Source organism: Micromys minutus (assembly GCF_963924665.1).
Source record: "Micromys minutus genome assembly, chromosome: 7".
Taxonomy (NCBI): Eukaryota; Metazoa; Chordata; class Mammalia; order Rodentia; family Muridae; genus Micromys; species Micromys minutus.
In genome coordinates this window covers 70,087,626-70,093,625 of record NC_137976.1, presented here as the reverse complement: position 1 = coordinate 70,093,625, position 6,000 = coordinate 70,087,626, and positions in this window count along the sequence as shown.

The following is a 6,000-nucleotide window of genomic DNA, read 5'->3' as shown; positions in this document are numbered from 1 at the left end:
GGGCCCTCCCCCCTTGATCACTAGTTGAGAAAATGCCTTACAGCTGGATCTCAGGGGAGCATTTCAACTCCAACTTGTGCCAAACTGACACAAAACCAGCCAGTACAAGAACCATGTATTTCATCTTAGGCTTCTGAGTACTAGAATCACAAGCATGTGCCGCCATATCTCCCTTCAGATCTATATTTTAAATCAAACCACTCTGAGAACATCTAAATTTGGTGGAAAAGCCAACCACTTTAACTTGTTTTTGTATTTTATTATTGTGGCGTACATGAGCCTATGCTGATTTCATGATGACAACAGACACTGCTATAGCAATGATTCTGGAAAAATATTCTATGTCCAGAGTTATGACCTGGGTCTCTGTGTGACCTCTAGCATTTGTTTTGTATGATTACCATGTGCTGGGCCTGAATGAGGTCCTATGTTCAGGTGACAATTTAATACATGAGCACCCAAACATGCCAGGCCCCAGGGAAATTCAGAAATGTTAGGGGCTGGAGAGATGGTTCGGAGCATACAGGCACTTGTTGCCCTTCCAGAGGAGAGAGGTTCAAGCTCTAGTACCCATCAGGTGGCTTACAATCTATTAACTGTAGGTCCGGAGGAGCTGATGCCCTCTCCTGGCTTCTGCAGGCACCTACATTCATGTGCACAAACACAACCCACAGACAGACATAGAGAAATGCATATAATTTCAAAATTAAAATAAGCCCAAAATAAGTGGGCTGGAGAGATGGCTCACTGGCTAGGCGCACTGACTGCTCTTCCAGAGGACCCAGGTTCAGTTCCCATTCATTGCTCCTGTGGTGGCTCACAACCATCTGTGACGCCAGATCCAGAGAATCCAAGGCCCTTTTCTGGGTGCTGCAGGCACTGTATGCACAGAATGTACAGACATATGTGCAGCCAAACTCCCACCCCACCTGCCCGGCCTGCTGAGTGTTCTGGGGAACCCCCAGCTGCCCTGAGCAGCCTGCTGTCTTTGCCTGACCCCCATTCTGCTATCTCTCAGCCCACCTTCATCAGACCTGCTGAACAGGAGCCATACATTCCAAGGATACTAGCAGAGGCCTGCCACACCAGGATCATCAAGGCTAACCCCCCCCTACCAATACCTACAACTACTACAACAGGAACATCTAAGAACTAAAGCCACCAAGGAGGCTAAAGGCCCTCAAAAGAACACAATCAACCAAAGCCAGGGGGACATGACAGCTCCAAAGCACAGCTATCGGAGCACAGCAAACCTTGGCTAGCCTAACACAACAAAAGCACAAGAAAATGACCTTCCATGCAATCTTATGAAGATGACAGAGATCCTTAAAGAGGAAATGGATAAATCCCTTAAGTAAATACAGGAAAATACAATCAAAGGGTTTTTTAAGAGGAAACAAATTCCTTAAAGACATACAGGAAAATACGGATAAACAGGTGAAGAAAATAAATAAAACTGTGCAAGACCTGAGAATAAAACTAGAAACAATAAAGAAAACACAAACTGGGGGAGCCCTGGAAATGGAAAACCAAGGGAAGAGAACAGGAACCACAGATGCAAGTATCGCCAACAGAGTACAGGAGATGGACTCTCGGGCATAGAAGAGACAATAAAAGAAATTGATGCATCAGTCCAAGAAAATGTTAAATCTAAGACATTCCTGAAACAAACCATCCAGGAAATGATGGCATGAAATGACCTAACTGAGGAACAACAGGATGGAAGGAGGTGAAAAGTTTCTTTGCTGTCCTGTAAGCTTCTTGTAGGTTTTTAAGCATCTCTTTCTTTAGGTTGGGAACGTTTTCTTCTATGATTTTGTTGGAAATATTTCCTGGTCCTTGGAGCTGGGACTAACCAGGAAGTTAAAGACCTCTATGACAAGAACTTCAAGTTGCTGAAAAAAAGGATCTGAGGAAAGGGAACAGAAGATTAGGAATATCTCCCATTGACATAGTGGAAAGTGGCCATCTTACCAAAAACAATCTACAGATTCAATGCATTTCCCATCAAAATTCCAACACAAGTCTTTATAGACCTCGACAGAGCAATTCTTAACTTCAGATGGAAAAACAAAAACCCCAAATAACTACAACAGTCCTGAACAATACAAGAACTTCTGGAAGTGTCACAATCCCTGACCTTAAACTGTATCACAGAGAAATAGTCATAAAAACTGAGTGGTATTGGTATAGGAACAGTCAGATCGATCAATGGAATCAAATTGAAGACCCTGAAATAAACCCTAAGGATACTTGATTTTTGACAGAGAAGACAAAACCATTCAATGGAACAAAGAAAGCATCTTCAACAAATGGTGCTGGTCTAACTGGCTGTCTGAATATAAATAAATGCAAATAGATCTGTATTTTTATAACTCTGCACAAAACCTAAGTCCAAGTAGATCAAGACCTCAACATAAAACTGGACATGCCAAATCTAATAGAAGGGTAAGTGGCAAATTGCCTTAAACTCATTGGCACAGAAAACAACTTCCTAAATAGAGCACCACTGGCTCAAGCCCTAAGATTAACAAGTGATAAATGGGTCTTCATGTAACTGCAAAGCTTCTATAAGGCAAAGGACACTGTCAAAAGGACAAATCAGCAGCCTACAGATTGGGAAAGAATCTTCACTAACCCTTCATCTGACAGACGGCTAATATCAAAATGTATAAAGAATTCAAGAAGTTAGACACCAACAACTCAAATAACCCAATTAAAAAATTGGGGCACAGCTAAACAAAAAATTCCCTAGTTTTATACAGAAATGCTTTAAAATCTGTACATTTACCTCTGTTTTTAAAAATAAAGTTGTTTAATTGAAAAAAAGAATTCTCAACAGCAGAATTTCAAATGTCTGAGAAGCACTTAAAGAAATGTTCAAGGCTGGAGAGATGGATCAGTGGTTAACAGCACCAACTGCTCTTCCAGAGGTCCTGAGTTCAAATCCCAGCAACCACAGGGTGGCTCACAACTATCTGTAATGAGATCTGATGCCCTCTTCTGGTGTGTCTGAAGACAGCTACAGTGTACTCATGGATAATAAATAAATAAATCTTAAAAAAATATTCAACATCCTTAGTCATCAGGGAAATGCAAATAAAAACAACTCTGATATTCCATCTTACACTGGTTAGAATGGCTAAGATAAAAAAAAATTCAAGTGATAGCCCAGGCTGGTAAGGATGTGGAGTAAGGGGAACACTCCTCCATTGCTGGTGGGAGTGCAACTACTTTGGAACCAATTTGGCAGTTTCTCAGACAACTGGGAATAGTTCTACCAGAAGACGCAGCTATACCACTCCAGGGTGTATACCCAAAAGGATGCCCCCCCCCATACCACAGGGACACTTGATCATCTATGTTCATAGTAGCTTTATTTGTAATATCCAGAAAACTGGAAACAGCCTAGATGTCCCTCAACTGAAGAATGGATAAAGAAAATGTGGTACACCACACAATGGAATACTATTCAGATATTAAAAACAAAGACATCATGAATTTTGCAGGCAAATGGATGGAACTGGAGGATACCATCCTGAGTGAGGTAACCAAGATCCAAGTGGATGTGTATGGTATGTATTCACTTATAAATAGATATTAACCATAAAATCCAGGATAACCATTCTACACTCCACAGACCCAAAGAAACTAAACAAGAAAGAAGGCCCAATCAAGGATGCTTGAATCTCTCTTAGAAGGGGGAATAAAATAGTCATAGGAGGCAGAGGGAGGGAGGTTACTGGGGGGAGGGGAAGAGTAGGCTTCAGGGTCAGGTGTGGGAAGGACAAGAGAGATAGACAGATGGCCATGAGAATGAATGGAAATCTCCAGCTGACGAGTGTGGGGAAGTGGTTAGCATTGGCAGGATGTGACAGAGACCTGGGATAAGGAAGGCTCCCAAGAACCAATGGGGGAGACCATAGCTGTGACTCACAGCAGTGGGAATATGGAACCTCAAGAGGCCACCTTCTGTAGGCAGGAACCCTGGTGGAGCGATAGGGACACCCACCCTCCCACAAAACTCAACCCAAAATTTATTCTGCCTACAAGAAATACAGGTTTGGGGGATAGAGCACAGACTGAGGGAATGGCCAAGCCATAACCAGCCCATTTGGAGATCTACCCCATGGGCGGGCACCAATCCCTAACACTATTAATGATGCTCTGTTATGCTTGCAGACAGGAGCCTAGCATGACTGTATTCTCAGAGGCTCCACCCAGCAGCTAACTCAGACAGATGCAGAGACCCACGGCCAAACAGTGGATGGAGCTTGGAGACTCTTACAGAAGAGTTGGGGGAAGGGTTAAGGTCCCCAGAGAGGATAGAAACTCCACCGGAAGACCAACAGAGTCAACTAACCTGGACCTTGGGAGCTCTCAGAGACTGAACCACCAACCAAAGAGCATGCGTGGCTGAAACTGAGTCCCACTCCCACCCCCGCATGTATGAAGTGGGTGTGCAGCCCAATCTTCATGTGGGTCCTGGATAAATGGAGTGGGGCTGTTCCTAAAGCTGTTGCCTGTCTGTGGAATCTGTTCCCCTACCTCAGCTGTCCTGTCTGGCCTCAGTGAGAGAAGCCCCTAGTCCTGCAGAGACTAGATGTGCCAGGGTTGCAGGGGATATCCAGGGGGACCTCCACCCTCTCAGAGGATAAGGGGAGGAGGAGTAGGGGTAGTGATTTTAGGGGGATATTGGGAGGGAGCATAGAGATCATAATGTAAAGTGAATAATTTTTTTAAGTATTTGTTCCAACATCCTTTCTAAGATTATGTTTTTAATAGCTTGTAAAATAATGGATTTCCATGGGGGGTTTCATGTAAACTAAGTTTGGGCTAACCACCCTGCCTACCCTCTGTCTCCCCAATCCTACAAACTGGACTTAACCCTTTAACCCCTGGTATATTCCCTCTGTCCTTTCATGTCACCTGTGCTCTGTCCCCTCATTGAAATACTTTTCTGGAGGTGGAAGATCCTAGGTTGCATTTTGGTTAAGCCTTCTGCCCACCCTTCATTTATCCACCCCCCCTACCCATCAGGCTTGAACCTCTGCCCCCAGGGTCCCCAGAGTCCCCCTCTCTATCTTTTACCTAGATTTGACTACTCTCTCCCTTAAGTCTCCAGTCCCCACTAGCCCATTCTAGTTTTCTGTCTTCCACAGGACTCCAAGTTAAACATACAAAACAGGGTTTGAGGCAAGGATCCACATGAGAGAAATATGGTGTTTGTCTTTATGTGCCTAGATGACCTCACTCAGTATAATTTTCTCCAGTTCTCCCCATTTACCTGAAAATTCCATCGTTTTGTTTTTCTATACAGCTGAGCAATATTGCACTGTGAATATGTATCACATTTTCCTTACCTATTTATCAGGTGATGGCCATTTCGGTTGTTTCTGTTCGCTGTTGTGGAAATGGTACAGTGATATTGGAGTGTCTTGGAGAACAACATGGTCTTTCTTGGTCATCACTACAACCACTATGGGCCAGTGACTTTCAGGTTCTTGTCTCATGAACTCGAAGAGTGAAATTCGTGTACCACAAGAGGTGGGTTTGGAGAGAACTTTATTACAGAGCCCTAGGTATGAATTTAAGATGGATACAGAGCCATGCATGTGAGACCAGCCACATGTAGCAGAGAATCAGCCGCACAGCAAAAGTAGGGGGTGGGAGTGGCATATGGTGCTTCAGAGAAACAGTAAAGAAGCAGAAAAAGTATACTTAAGTCTAGCCAGCACCCAAAAGAAAGAGACAGAGGAGAAGGGGAAAGGTAGGCCTATCTCAATTCTAAGGATGCAAACTCATGGCTGCTCACAGGGACTGCACTAGGAGGTAGGAATTCTGGGAAGGGAAAAGTACATTATCTAATTGGAAGGATAATTATCTCTTCTATCTTTTTTTAGCATGACTTAAAATGGCTCGGAGCTCTGGAGCAGGAAGTCCCCCCGCTAGATGATTGATTCACTAGGTGTGACAGTCAGGACAACCCTCCAGTGGCCT